Source organism: Apium graveolens, chromosome 3 (genome assembly GCF_009905375.1).
Source record: "Apium graveolens cultivar Ventura chromosome 3, ASM990537v1, whole genome shotgun sequence".
NCBI classification, from domain to species: domain Eukaryota; kingdom Viridiplantae; phylum Streptophyta; class Magnoliopsida; order Apiales; family Apiaceae; genus Apium; species Apium graveolens.
Window position 1 is genome coordinate 200672471 of NC_133649.1, and position 16298 is coordinate 200688768.

The 16298-nt window shown below is 36.5% G+C and overlaps 1 non-coding gene across 1 annotated transcript; it reads left to right on the top strand.

Annotated features, from left to right (window-relative positions):
• Positions 1 to 13760: 13760 nt before the first annotated feature.
• On the top strand, positions 13761 to 13867 carry LOC141716341 (small nucleolar RNA R71). The gene has a single exon (XR_012573053.1). It is a non-coding gene; the product is annotated as a small nucleolar RNA R71 (small nucleolar RNA).
• Positions 13868 to 16298: the final 2431 nt, after the last annotated feature.

Genomic DNA, 16298 nt, shown 5'->3' on the forward strand with positions numbered 1-16298 from the left:
GAAGTATTAAAACTTATACTTGAAATGAGTATTAAATAACCAAAGATATACTTATATGAAAGCACTATCTTTATTTGAATAATCGAAAATAAGTTTGATTATTGACACCTTATTCTTTAATAAAATAAAGAATATATCTCAGCAAATAATCGGAGTCATAGATCCTCAAATGAATATTCAAATAATATTCATTAAATAATATAAACTGAGTCATAAGCCCTCGAATGAATATTCAAATAATATTCAAATAATAAAATAAAAGGAGTCATAAGTCCTCGAATGAATATTCAAAATAATATTCATTTAATATAAAGGAGTCATAAGCCTTCGAATAATATTCGAAATAATATTCAATAATAAAATAAAGTTAAAGTTATCGAATAAACCTTATTCGATTAATAGTTTTGAAAACTATGACCATATATATATATATAAGTATATATATATATATTTATATCCATATATACAAAATCTACTCGGGATCCTCGACTCCCGGTTTTAGAAAATATTTCCACCTTTGGGTCCCTATACTAAGGGTATATGCAAATTACCGCTATCCTCTAGCATAGGTATTATCAATTGAATCAACAGATATATATGGAAAGAATACGAAACAGGCATGCATATATATATACCATAGCAGCATGTTTCAATATATTGCAACATTTGCTAATTAACCAACATGCATCTATCGCAAGATAATGCAAATACCTATATACATCACAACAACAGTTATAACTGGTAGAAAACTTGCCTGAGCGACTGGGGTTACGAATGGCTCGGGACGAGTCTGGTAACCTATAAACAACAAGTAAGTTGGAATTAAACCAAAGTCACTTGTAAATCTATACTTTAACTAACTTAGACTCTAACGCTTATTTTGCGCTTACTGATTTTCTTAAGTCACTCGAGTACCCTCGGCTCCACCATTTTTAGTAATTTAACCTTTACGAGTTCTAAGGCGATTCCTTCGCGAGTGTCTTACCAATTGCCTAACACACTTACCATAAATGTTTCATACATTAATTAACCCTTTTTGGTCTTTAACCTATGTTTCAAAGTAAGGCGAGGGAAAAAGTTTCGTTCGCGAAACGCCGTTACTTGAAACGGTCGTTTCTCCTAAACCGTGCATCGGAATCGAACGAACTACATATCAAAACGAATCTCGTAACATGAGCTATCTAAACATGGCAGTGGTCATAATCTAGCAGGGGGTTCTCGGGTCCTAATGTTATGCACAAAAACAGTCTAAAGAAAATCGGACGTTACGACGGCTATGTTTACGCGATTTCCCAATTTTAAACCATTCAAAACCATCCCAATTCAACCTCAAATCCAACATACAACCAACATCCATCCTTATCACATCATAACAACCCCAACCAATTCAATTTTAACATTCATACTTATGCCTAAGCTTAACTTTAACCATACTTAAGTTCTTTTAATCAAAATAACAACATTTACCATTCCATTTCACTACCATTTCAAATCCCAAACTCTAATCACAACAACAAGCTACAACATCACCCTACTAATCAAAATCATCTTATAATACATAGGAATCTAGGGTTTGGAGATGGTATACCTTCCTTGAAGTGGTGGGAGGAGCTAGGAAGCCTTAAGAAGCTTTGAGAAGTCTTAAGAATGCTTGGATCTTCAAGGAAAACAAGAAAAATTTCAAGTTAAAAACTTGAAAACACTATTCATTGTCTTCTTCTTTGATTAAATGAAGAAGATTGAGAAGGAATTAATGGCTTAAACTCATGATATAGCCCTAACTAAGCATAAAGATGATTAGGGAATTATCTTACCAATTTAGGAAGCTTGGATCTTTGATTTTGAAATTCTTGCCCTTTAAAAAGCTAAAAAACCGAGAGCAAAGATGGACAATGCCTTGGTTCTTTTTGATTTTGATGAAGAATGATTTTGCTTGGCTTGGTTGATTTGTTTTTGTGTTTGATTTAGTCAATTACCTTGTTGCCCTTGAATTTGTGTGGTTCTCATTCAACCACACCTCCTTCCTTCCCATGTCATGCTTGTGTCATACTCATGATGTCATCCTCCCCTCCTTGTCCCCTTCTCATTGGTTGGGTGAAATCATCCTCTCTAATCCCTTTTATTAACTTCCTAATTGTTTGCCTAATGACCGCTGATCTGTTATACGGTTCGCTTAACTTTCGTTTTCGTTTATCGTTTGAAGGATCATACCCGGGATCTTATTACTTAGGTTCCTTTAACCTTTCTCAATACATTATATTCCTTTTTATAATCCTCTATTATAATCCTTTAATTTAAATCCTTTTATCCTGTTACCTTATACTCAATTCTTTCTGTATCTATTGGATTTCTGGGAAAAGTCAAAGTGTTCGGATTTGGATTCTGACGATCTTTACATACATTTATATCCCATATAAAGTACTAATAAAATCTCAGAATATCCATATCAGAACCCCTACATAGTGTGGCATGAAAAATTTTCTCATTCAGCTAAAACACTATTCACAAGGGTTACAAAAAGTTCAAAATTTTGGGGGTTATTACAGTCTCCCCTCCTTAAAAGGATTCCGTCCCGGAATCAAATTGAAAATAAATAGGGATACTCTCTTAGCATTGCACTCTCTAACTCTCGAGTAAATTTTCCCACATTGTGGTCCTACCACCAAACTCCGCCTAGTTTGATAACCCTTCTCCTAAGCACATGTTCCTTTTCGATCTATAACCCTTTCTGGTTTCTCCTTATAGGTTATGTCTGGTCGCATGCCTATGCGCTCATATGCCCCTATTTATCTGGCATCCGAATTACACTTCCTTAACATTGATACGTGAAACACGTTATGAACTTGCTACATGTTCGGGGGTAGGGCTAGCTCATATGCTAACTTCCCAAATGTCTTGATATATCCAAGGGTCCAACAAATTGTAGACTTAGCTTTCCTTTCTTTCCGAACCTCATCAATCCTTTCCAAGGGATACCTATAACATTACTAGGTCCCCTATTTCATACCCTTTGTCCTTTCGTGTCAAATCAACATACTTATCATGTCCATCTTGGGCTACTACCAGCCGTCCTCTGATTAGATCTATCATATCCTTGGTCCTTTGGACCACTGCTGGTCCGAGCATATTGCGCTCTACAACTTCATCCTAACATAAGGGAGATCGACATTGTCTTCCCTCAAGGATCTCATAAGGCGATATCTCAATACTGACATATGATCTATTGTCATAAGAAAAGTCAATCCGTGTTAAGTGATCATTCCAATTTCTTTCAAGTCTAATGCACAGACTCTTATTATAGCTTTTAGCATTAGAGCTTTTGCTTCTTAATACCCATTCTTTTCCAGTTCGTAATCGCTACTACCTTCCGTTCCTAATATTATACTGGTTATACTTTTGCTCGTTAGCGTTCTATAACCTTGTAATAACCACGCCAACCTTAGTTTCACGAATGTGTTTCCATTCCGAATACTACCACAACTTTATTACTCCTTTTTCAGCTGTTTCTATTTTTGAAAGCTTAATCCTTCATATAGAAGTAAAAGAATTTATTGAGAGATCACTATGATCATGAACACTTGTTATATCACATAGTTAGTACAGAAGGTGGCCAGCCTTTAGTACTTGACAAGCAATTAAACAATAGATGGTATCCTACTAGGCTTCTATCACACAGATAGATAGTCATTCGGCAATACCTCCCCTTTCTGGAAGGGTTGTTCTTCTCAGCTTACATGAAATGAAAAGAAGAGAAAAGAACGAATTGAAGAGAATTGTATATATGAAAAAAAATATACTGCCACAAAATATCTGGCTTGGAACCTACCTCTGAACTATAGAGGTTTGTCATAGGAGGACAAAACATATACGTATTTATATCAGCATCAAGTATTATAGCATCGTATTTCCCATGCCTAAATATTTCTATTCCGTCCATCATTCTATGAACCCATGCTCTTCCTCGAGCTTATACATAATCACCCTTGAAACTCCTTCGATATCGAAAATCGAACCTGGGGTCTCATTCTAGACATCATCGTTACTTGAATTCTATGCTTGCACCGTAACCTTCCTCGTATAATAATACGACTCTCTATTGATAAGAAAGAATAAATATTCAATAGGTAAATACTCTACTTAATTAGTCTATCAATGATAACTTATACACTACCACGACCCGTTTAGTGGTACTCAATCTCAACATCCATTCCAATACAACTCTCACGGTTGTAACCAGCTCATTACTCGCAGAATCATTGCTGCATTACTATGGTCCACTACTGACCTACTGTCGTCATTCATTTTCCATGAAGTCTTAATAGCTAACCATACGGAGTCCATACATGTCGTATCAAATCCTTCTAGGTAGGTAACATAATCACCATTTCTGATTCATGAAGAACACTCCTGATCCTGACATACATACATGACATGAAGCAGATAAAATTGCAGAAGAGTTTCAATCAAAGCAACGATAGCAGGTTAATACCATTCTAAATCATATGCCTTAAATAGAAGACTTACTCAAAGGTTCGTCTAGTCCTTTTTGAAACATGGTCCTGGCTTATCTCAAGATAGGACCTTCTAAGATAGATAGCCCGTTCATGGCGATTACACGAATTAAACCTTTACCAACTACTATTACGGTTGGGTATTGCACAGTCATCAGAAGGAATGTCAATCTTCCAAACCATAATACAACCTTCACAGTTTTAACCATCATCACTGTATTCTTTTGGCACAAGCGCCTATAATTATCCTCTTACCTTTAAAGTGTCGGCCACCTCTTTGGCCTTTCCTGATAGTAAAATTTCCTTACAGTCAATGTCACTTTAACCACCTCCAAATAAATTTTCTACCTTATTTCAATCACAGCTTATGTGAAAATGCTTTCCTTAAAATCTGATGAGTAAAAAAAAAATCACCATTTTTCCATAAGTTATTGCCTCAGTCTTTAGAGGTTAATCACTGTCATGACTGACTCTCAATCATAATTAGAACATCTTTTATCTTAAGTCCTAATTGCCCTGAATAATTTCGACCATTACTGGTTCGATCCATACTTTCTCGTGGTTTAACACGTGCCCCACTTGGCAACATTATAATTACGTCATATTTCCTTTATCAACATTTCTATTCTTGAAAATTTTGAATATTACCTTTCTCCTTGTAAAACCTCTAAGGTTATCCTTCAATCGTTCCTCCTGTATTCCCTAGATACAGGGCATATTAAAATACCATTTACTATTACTAGAACCATTGTCTATATACTTCTGAAAAATTTCTCCACTGATTCTTAAAGGTTGTTGTTACATTAACCCTTTCCAAATCATACTGTCAAAACTCATACTGTCCCTATTAAGGGTGAAATGCCAACCTTTATGCATTCCCCTAGGATTCATTTTAAGTTATCGAAGTTATATCCTTAATCCCATCTTTAAAAGGTACTTGCATCCTTCCTTGGACAAATCAAGTCATATATCCTTGATAGATTATCTTATTCATCACTCCCACCTCGATAGTCTATACCTAACTTCATAATAGCATCCTTATTCAAATTGAGGTCAATCCATATGGCCTCCAAAAGATAACAATGGTCATCCGCTTTTCTATCCTGATTTGGTAATGATAACATGGATGTTCTGGAAGATATTGGTCGTGTTCAACGTGAACTTCTTCTAAATAATTCCTTATTTACTTTTGTTGTTTATCTCAACAGTCACCTCAATATTGGGATATCTCTCATACCTGGCGTCTCCCTTTCTGAGTATCGAGCCACCGGTCTTACATTTCACATTATTGAAGGTCACTTCCTTCATCCAATTTTCCTACTTTCTTACTTTCTTGTCTCCTCAGTCTATCCGCGTCTTATTATTTATCCTTCGAACTATCTAAAGGTTTCCTTGAATCCTCCCAACTTAAAGGGGATAAAATATATGTATCTCTTATGCCTTCAACCATCAATTTTAACTCATGGTAAATCACCCTCATCCTGACGATTACATACTTTTCTATTTCTATTGCTACGAGTCTTTAGGGTTTCCTCATACCCATCTTCCTTATCATTCCTCAAACTCTATCGCCTTTATATTCCTTTCCACTTCAGTTTCTTTTTATTTTCGTTTCCATTACAACCATTACATGAACCAACACTACATAAGCATTGATTTCAACCATCCCGTCATTCTGGATTCGTGTCCTCAGAACGAATCTTGACAACTTTTACATCTTAGATTCATAATTCATCATACTCGTCTGCCTTTATTCTGGCTCTAAAGCTTTTACACTATCTCCTTATCTTTGGGAATTACTTTCCCGAAAACAATTGACTGAACTTAAATCAGTTTATTCTAACCTCTGGCTCCGTGCCTTTCTTGGTCTTTCACCAGCGGGTGGTCTCTCTCTTAGGAGGGTAAGTGATAAAAACAGTCTTTTGTGGTTCATCAATCATTTTGAATCTCAAATGATTCCTATATTTCCTTTAGCCAGGCTCTTGCCTCGGCTGGGTCAGCCTGTTCCTTGGAACTCTGAGAGCTTAGCGATTTAAAGGTCATGAAAGAATTTCACACCACATTGTTTCCTCAAGGTGGTGGTTGGGAATAAAATATAAGTTCTGTTTAGACAGGTTCATGAATTTCCGTATAGGAGTACCGTCTCGGGTCTCCTTATCTCGCTCGACTTTTGCTTTCTTAGTCTAAATATTTCTTCCTACTCCCCATAATTGGAGTCATCTTTTAATTTAAAATCTTCATTTTCCACTTTATTATATTCCGGGTTCTTTATATCTTAATTGCGACCTCCCTGATTATCACGTTCAAGGTTTGCCCTTAATCTTATTCCTTGTGGGGGAATATTACTTGGAAAATTTTGAGAATCTCCGGATATTTGTCTTACTTACTTTGCTTAAGTCTTCCCCTCGTTTAGTCCTTGCACGATTGCAAATTATGAATTCTTAAGTTCGATAAACTTCATGACACTCTCTTAAGTGTTAATAGAGCAATTAACAATGTGATTTATCACAAACAAACTGATCTGAACTGAAATTAACGAATATATACATAACCATTTGTTCGAGGGTACAACAACTGAACATATTAAAGAGGATTACATCATATGAACTTATCGCTCCTATCCCAAAAGTACTACCATAGATAGTCATCTCGTCATTAAAACTAATCATTCATAACTTAGGCTAATCCTCCAAAAGCGGTGCTACATGAAACCCTTGTTTGATTGCTCTGGCTCTGCACACTATCATGGATTAAGAGATGCGAGCACGCACGACATCCCTAACCTGCTCCATCACAGAGGTGATGAGGTCTAAGATAGTCGCAAGTAGAGCTGGATCAACCTGACCCTCAAGATGGCCTCTAGCTGTAACACAGGTGGTAGCCTCAATCCTTTCCATGCTATATGCTAATCCTGCCGGAAGTATCCCACCCTCAATCCTTGGTGCAGTAAGTCGATCCAACAGACCACTCCTAACATTCCGGGCCTCTGACAGGCCACCCAAAGTCATATGATAATCAGCGATAAGAGAAGCCTGAATGGTAGCATCTAGCAGTCCATGGGGTGCAGGTGGTGCAGACCCAGGAGATCCAAATGGATAACCAAGTACGGTATCAGGTGACAATGGTGCAGGGGATAAAGGTGGCATTTCCTCAGTATGTGATGGGCTCTGTACAGGGGAGGGAACAGGAATTGGTGGAACCTCATGGATGTCTACAGGAGCCTCTGGAAGAGGGTCTGATACTGGTATAATTGGGGTCGTGGAAGGCCCCACTCCTTCTGCCCTCATTAACCTTTGTGCCCTTGGTAACTCTTCATCCTCTTGTGCCACCCTCGCGGCCATTCTTGCTCTGGTAGTCGCCCTGACTACGGTCATCTGTTCCTCAACGGTCCTCTCTTCATTCTCATCAGGATCCTCCATGAGATCCTCCTCAGCCACAATCCTTTCCGGAATAACATCCTCAACCGCAACATTCTCTATCTGAACCTCATCCGGTCCCTCATTGGGGTACTCCATCGGATTCACAATTTGATCTCCAACTTGTAATAAAACATCCTCATGCTGATGCTCCTGAATCTCAAGGTTTGGTGCCCCGCTGCCCTATACGAGAACAAACTATGTTACTATCACGATACTTATAAGGGTTCCCGTAAGGGTTTTAACTGTCAGTGCTACGTTAGGTAGCCCGACTATGAACTTGGCAAGAGTTCTTATTATCTTAGTGAACTTATTATCTTAACGTCACATCATCTCTGAGGTTTATAACGCTTCGCTCTGATACCATTTCTGTAACACCCCCAAATCCGGGGTCGGGGATCCGGGTTGTCACGAGTTCCATTTCCCTTAATAACACCCAATCTTAATAATTACTCAACTACTCTGTACTGTGACCCCACAATAAACACACACACCACACGTTATAGTCTCAGAGATGAACATCCAAAAATAACCACAAGTCATTTTATTCCACAATTATCTGCCAATACACCTTAAAATGTTTTCTGAATAAATTTACATTTCTTTGCCATTATTACAATTCATAAATATACATAAATCTAGTACATTAGAAGTTGAAAGCCTAGCCTATTGGTAGTTCCTACCTCAGCTACGGCGGCATCAATGCTTCTAGAAAACTGCGAAACGTCTCCTAATCGCTTGCGAATTGGGAGCTTGGTCCTGTTCATCCTTTCTATCTGTCGTTGTGTGATGAAAGAAGAAAGCAAGGGTGAGCAGCAAGCCCACCAAAATAATATGTATAATGATTAATAGTATATGAGCCTTCTCTTAGTACTCATGAAAGTCTTGGTCAAAAGAAATGAACCAAGTTTGATATCTTAATGCGATGAAGTCGCAAAATATTCAGTATATATACATATATACTTTTCAAAATATTGGAAGTCCTCTTCCATGCATAATACACACAAAGTCCCAGTGTATAACTGTATAAAAATATCGTTGCAAGGTGATCTCATATATCTAACCTTGTCTCAACATTTTTCTGAAAATCTTTGTCATTCATAAGACAATTATTAACTAGATATAAGTTTAAAAGATGAAGTTACCAAATGCTTCACTACACTTATATCATTTATAAAGCTACTTGAACTACCACTGTTCAAAGTATAAAGAGTTTTCAACAGTTCATCACATAGATGAGACTACAAGACAAGATTTGAATAGATTAAATCTTTGAAATTCTATTAAAGGAAATGAAGTCATGATATACTTCATTAAGTTCTGATATATATATATATATATCCACATATACATCTTCTTTATACAATTTCCTAAAAACCTCTGTCATGTAAAGTATGAACAGAGTTGCAATATCCAATAAATTTGGAAAGGAAAAGAATTTTGGCATAAACCAGATATCTTGCTGATCAGGCAAAGATACCCATAAGTAACCTTTTCTACTAGTAGATGGACGAATTCCCCACTGGTCATAACCCTGGTCGTAATAGGACCTTATGCTGGACTGCCACTCAGCCACTTATGCATTTGATGGACTCCCACTGAGCCACTTACACTATCATGGACGCCCACTGAGCCCATGTTGCTTATGCCGACTCAATAGATGGACTTACTTCCCGAACGTTGGGTAAGTAATCAATTCATTTACCAAAACTGCAACCGTGTTGCGAATATAAAATACACCACAGAGCCGGATCCCTCAGGTTTTGAGCGAGTATTTAAATCCCCTTAAAAAGGAAGATCTTAAATATAAAAATGAGTTTTGGGATCCGCTCTAACTTTTAAAAATCATTTTGAAGACTCGAAAACACTTTAAAGAGTGTTTGGAGTAAAGCTGATTTAATGAAGTAAATTAGTCCCCAGAATATTTAGAAAATTTCTGAATATTATTATTTAAATAATATTCCCATAAAGAATAATCTTTATAAAATAATTGAAGTAGAATATTAAAACTTATACTTGAAATGTGTATTAAATAACCAAAGATATACTTATATGAAAGTACTATCTTTATTTGAATAATCGAAAATAAGTTTGATTATTGACACCTTATTCTTTAATAAAATAAAGAATATATCTCAGCAAATAATCGGAGTCATAGATCCTCAAATGAATATTCAAATAATATTCATTAAATAATATAAACTGAGTCATAAGCCCTCGAATGAATATTCAAATAATATTCAAATAATAAAATAAAAGGAGTCATAAGTCCTCGAATGAATATTCAAAATAATATTCATTTAATATAAAGGAGTCATAAGCCTTCGAATAATATTCGAAATAATATTCAATAATAAAATAAAGTTAAAGTTATCGAATAAACCTTATTCGATTAATAGTTTTGAAAACTATGATCATATATATATATAAGTATATATATATATATGGCTGAGTTCTATGGAGTCCACCTTTTTGTCGGAGTCCTCGGAGTCCATCTACGTTCTGCAAATAAAATATATTGTAAAACGTGTTATTTTGCAAAACATGTTACACAAATAGCATAACTTCAACAAAATCATTCAAATCTCATATATTTACAGTACAATATGTATGTTCTGCAATATGTTCTGCAACATGAACATTTATGTTCTGCAAATTAAACATATTTTGTAGAATAATATATTTTTGCAATGTCCTGCTTGTAAAATATATGCAATCTACAAGATTTTTAATAGAATAGTGATGTTTGTCGAAAAATAAAATGTTTTGCAATATTTTAAGCTATATTTTACTTGCAGAACATATATGGACTCCGAGGACTCCAATTAAAAGGTGGACTCCATAGAACTTTACCTATATATATATATATATATATTTATATCCATATATACAAAATCTACTCGGGATCCTCGACTCCCGGTTTTAGAAAATATTTCCACCTTTGGGTCCCTATACTAAGGGTATATGCAAATTACCGCTATCCTCTAGCATAGGTATTATCAATTAAATCAACAGATATATATGGAAAGAATACGAAACAGGCATGTATATATATACCATAGCAGTATGTTTCAATATATTGCAACATTTGCTAATTAACCAACATGCATCTATCGCAAGATAATGCAAATACCTATATACATCACAACAACAGTTATAACTGGTAGAAAACTTGCCTGAGCGACTGGGGTTACGAATGGCTCGGGACGAGTCTGGTAACCTATAAACAACAAGTAAGTTGGAATTAAACCAAAGTCACTTGTAAATCTATACTTTAACTAACTTAGACTCTAACGCTTGTTTTGCGCTTACTGATTTTCTTAAGTCACTCGAGTACCCTCGGCTCCACCATTTTTAGTAATTTAACCTTTACGAGTTCTAAGGAGATTCCTTCGCGAGTGTCTTACCAATTGCCTAACACACTTACCATAAATGTTTCATACATTAATTAACCCTTTTTGGTCTTTAACCTATGTTTCAAAGTAAGGCGAGGGGAAAAGTTTCGTTCGCGAAACGCCGTTACTTGAAACGGTCGTTTCTCCTAAACCGTGCATCAGAATCGAACGAACTACATATCAAAACGAAGCTCGTAACATGAGCTATCTAAACATGGAAGTGGTCATAATCTAGCAGGGGGTTCTCGGGTCCTAATGTTATGCACAAAAACAGTCTAAAGAAAATCGGACGTTACGACGGCTATGTTTACGCGATTTCCCAATTTTAAACCATTCAAAACCATCCCAATTCAACCTCAAATCCAACATACAACCAACATCCATCCTTATCACATCATAACAACCCCAACCAATTCAATTTTAACATTCATACTTATGCCTAAGCTTAACTTTAACCATACTTAAGTTCTTTTAATCAAAATAACAACATTTACCATTCCATTTCACTACCATTTCAAATCCCAAACTCTAATCACAACAACAAGCTACAACATCACCCTACTAATCAAAATCATCTTATAATACATAGGAATCTAGGGTTTGGAGATGGTATACCTTCCTTGAAATGGTGGGAGGAGCTAGGAAGCCTTAAGAAGCTTTGAGAAGTCTTAAGAATGCTTGGATCTTCAAGGAAAACAAGAAAAATTTCAAGTTAAAAACTTGAAAACACTATTCATTGTCTTCTTCTTTGATTAAATGAAGAAGATTGAGAAGGAATTAATGGCTTAAACTCATGATATAGCCATAACTAAGCATAAAGATGATTAGGGAATTATCTTACCAATTTAGGAAGTTTGGATCTTTGATTTTGAAATTCTTGCCCTTTAAAAAGCTAAAAAGCCGAGAGCAAAGATGAACAATGCCTTGGTTCTTTTTGATTTTGATGAAGAATGATTTTGCTTGGCTTGGTTGATTTGTTTTTGTGTTTGATTTAGTCAATTACCTTGTTGCCCTTGAATTTGTGTGGTTCTCATTCAACCACACCTCCTTCCTTCCCATATCATGCTTGTGTCATACTCATGATGTCATCCTCCCCTCCTTGTCCCCTTCTCATTGGTTGGGTGACATCATCCTCTCTAATCCCTTTGATTAACTTCCTAATTGTTTGCCTAATGACCGCTAATCTGTTATACGGTTCGCTTAACTTTTGTTTTCGTTTATCGTTTGAAGGATCATACCCGGGATCTTATTACTTAGGTTCCCTTAACCTTTCTCAATACATTATATTCCTTTTTATGATCCTCTATTATAATTCTTTAATTTAAATCCTTTTATCCTGTTACCTTATACTCAATTCTTTCCGTATCTATTGGATTTCCGGGAAAAGTCAAAGTGTTCGGATTTGGATTCTGACGATCTTTACATACATTTATATCCCATATAAAGTACTAATAAAATCTCAGAATATCCATATCAGAACCCCTACATAGTGTGGCATGAAAAGTTTTCTCATTCAGCTAAAACACTATTCACAAGGGTTACAAAAAGTTCAAAATTTTGGGGGTTATTACATCAACAGTAGTCTTCCTTGGTTTCACTTCTTCATCCTGCTTCTTTGCTTCTTTCTCAGCCCCAGCTTCTTCAGTCAACTCTTAAGTTTGTACGGGATTCGCAACCTTCCTAGACCTCAAAGTAATTGCCTTTACCTGCTCCTTAGCTTCCTTCTTTCCTGGTACTTCAGTATCACTAGGCAATGTACCAGGTTGACGATTTAGCAAGGCATTGGCAATTTTCCAAATCTGATTTTCCAAGGTCTTGATAGAAACAGCTTGACTCTTGCACATGAGCTTCAACTCCTCTAATTCAGATTTTTCATTAGCTTGTTGCAACTAGAGTTATTATTTCGGTGCATATTGTGGTTGCTGAAAACCAGGGGGTTGTACTGTTTGGCTAGATACTGCTGATAAGGCTGTTGAACCGTATTCTGAGCATTGTTCCAGCTGAAATTTGGATGATTGAGATTGTTGGGATGATAAGTGGCTGGCACAGGTTGCTGTGATCGATGGAAGTTGCTCACGAACTGAGCTGATTCACTAGAAATTGTGCACTGATCAGTCTCATGGGCTCCAGCATAAAGCTCACAGACATTAGTGATTTGATTAACTCCATAATTAGCCAAAGTGTCCACCTTCATTGTCAAAGCCTTAAGTTGGGTAGCTATAGCAGTTGCTGCGTCCAAATCCAGAATTTCTGCTACTTTCCCCTGAGTCAGTCTCTGGGAAGGATTCTGGTACTCATTAGCAGCCATCAGTTCAATAAGTTCATAAGCTTCATCGTAGCTCTTAGCCCACAAGGCTCCTCCTGATGCTGCATCAAGCATGGGTCTAGAAGTAGCACCCAATCCATTATAGAAACAGTTGATAATCATCCAATTAGGTATGCCATGGTGTGGGAACTTCCTTTACATTTCCTTATATCGATCCCAAGCCTCACACAGAGATTCTCCAGTTTGTTGAGCAAACTGAGTAAGAGCATTCCTGATTGCGGCAGTCTTCGCCATGGGGAAGAATTTAGTGAGAAACTTTTGAGCGAGATCTTCCCAAGTGGTGATAGATCCTGCTGGTAGAGAGTGTAACCAGCACTTTGCCTTGTCCCTCAAAGAGAATGGAAAGAGACGTAGCTTGATAGCATCTTCAGTCACATCATTGAACTTGAAAGTGTCGCAGATCTCGATGAAATCCCTGATGTGCATGTTGGGGTCTTCAGTAGGAGAACCCCCAAACTGAACTGAGTTCTATATCATCTGGATCGTGCTTGACTTGATCTCAAAAGTGTTAGCCCTGATGGTTGGTCGAATGATGCTAGACTGAATGTCATTAATATTAGGCTTTGAATAGTCCATCAAAGCCTTCGGATTTTCTGCTTGATGACCCATAGCTACTACAATTGGCTCTTCAACTTTCTCTTCTTCTTCTACCTTCTTTTTTTCCTCAAAAACTTCCCTACGAACTACTACAAGTTCTTCCTTGGCTTTATCCAGTGTTCTCTTACGAGTACGCGAACGCGTATGTATACACCCTCACTAGATCACCTGAAATAGAACAAGGAAACAAATAAGTAACGATGTCTGAGTCAATGAACTTTAACGACCACTGATGGAAAGCACATAAACGAATAATTTACACTGCAGTCCCCGGCAGCGGCGCCAAGAACTTGTTATTCGCTAAACACACGCTAATAATACACTCAAGTATACGAGTTCACAAGTAGTATAAGATATAAATCAGATTCGATCCCACAGAGACTGTATTGGTTAACTAATCAACTCATGCACTTAAGCAACAATGTATGGTTATTATTCAATGCTAAGACGATAACAAAGTGAGGTTGTTTATAACTAAGAATTAAACTAATTAATAAAACTATGAGAATAAGATTGACTGAGTTAATATATATGACAGACATGGGTTTCTAACTTCATTAAGTACTTCATTCAATAGCCTTATTGTTCTTAACCTTAGCCTGCAATGGCGATGACACTAATCAAACAACACAAAACTGATAAACGCTAACTTTCGTTGCACGAGTACCATTCTACCAGACATCCACAAAAGAGATAGAAGCTGAATAGGCACCAATTATATTGAGACCCTATATATCTATAGAATTTGATAACATAACGGTTTAAGTGCAAGTTATCTATCTTGATTATATAGGGCAAGTAAGATGGTTAAAATTACCTACGAATCATGCATAACAATACATGAACCTATGCTAGCATGGCAAGTTCAAAATCCTTAAATTCACTTTCGCTTCATTAAGAATTAACACACTATTTTATAAGTTCGCGATGCTCACAAGAAGAATACGCACAACCATAACTAGGATATCATACAATAACCACATACTAAGGTATCAAACAATTTAACTAAAGAATCCATAAATAAATCCGCTAGAACCCCACGATAACGATTAGCCCATAATCGAACTCATCGCCAACGTGGGTTCCAATGAAAACATGATATAGAAAACCTAGTATTTATACGAATAAATAAACCAAAGTAAAATCAAGAATATAGGTTCAGTAAAACAGGAAACAAGCATCCAAATTATAACTCAAAACAAAGATTCACAAGAATAAACTAGATCGTCTTCGCCTTTGTTGAATTGTGACCAACAGGTCTCTTGCCGTCTTCTCCTTGCTTGATGTCTTGATATCTCTGAATATCTCTTAAAAAATAACCTAAGTTATGTTTATATAGCAGGCCATGCATCCCAGGAGTCCAGCAATTCGAATTATAAAAGAATCATGATTTGTTTATCCCGACCCAGCGCGTCCACGTGCTTCACTAGCGCGGGTGCGCTGACTTCCTGATCTCCCAGCGCGGCCGCGCGCAACAACAGCGCGGCTGCGCCTGCCTTCTGCCAAAAATTATTTTTTTCTTCTTCTTAATTCCTTGCAGCTTTGAGCCAATCTTTCAAGCTTTTATTCCAGCACATCCTAAACACCATATTAGCATCAAACAATGCTAATTTACCTGATTCACTAAGTAAAGCCTGAAATGCCAAAACACTTGAAAATACGTTAAAACACAAATAACTTGAGTACAAATACACCAACTCTAAGCTTATTAGAGCATAAATAAGTGTCATAAATGCCACTTAACAAATGCGCGTTTTATAATTTGTCATGGTAGGATTGCAGAGAGACTTACACTCTCATAGCAGTAATTTTTACCAATTACCCTTGTATAAAACTTTAGTAGAAAATTTATAAGGTAAATTTGTTAAGGCGCTTTTACCACAATAGGGCGTGCCTTGCCATTTGTAAACTTGGATTATAGGTAAATCTGTAATAGGGTGTATTTTTGAAAGCACCAGCTTTTAACCAAGTTATTATAATTTGTTTTTTCTGAGTCATTCTTCTTTGCAAGTCCAAGTGGAGCCTTTGATTGAACTCTACATCTTCCTCAATG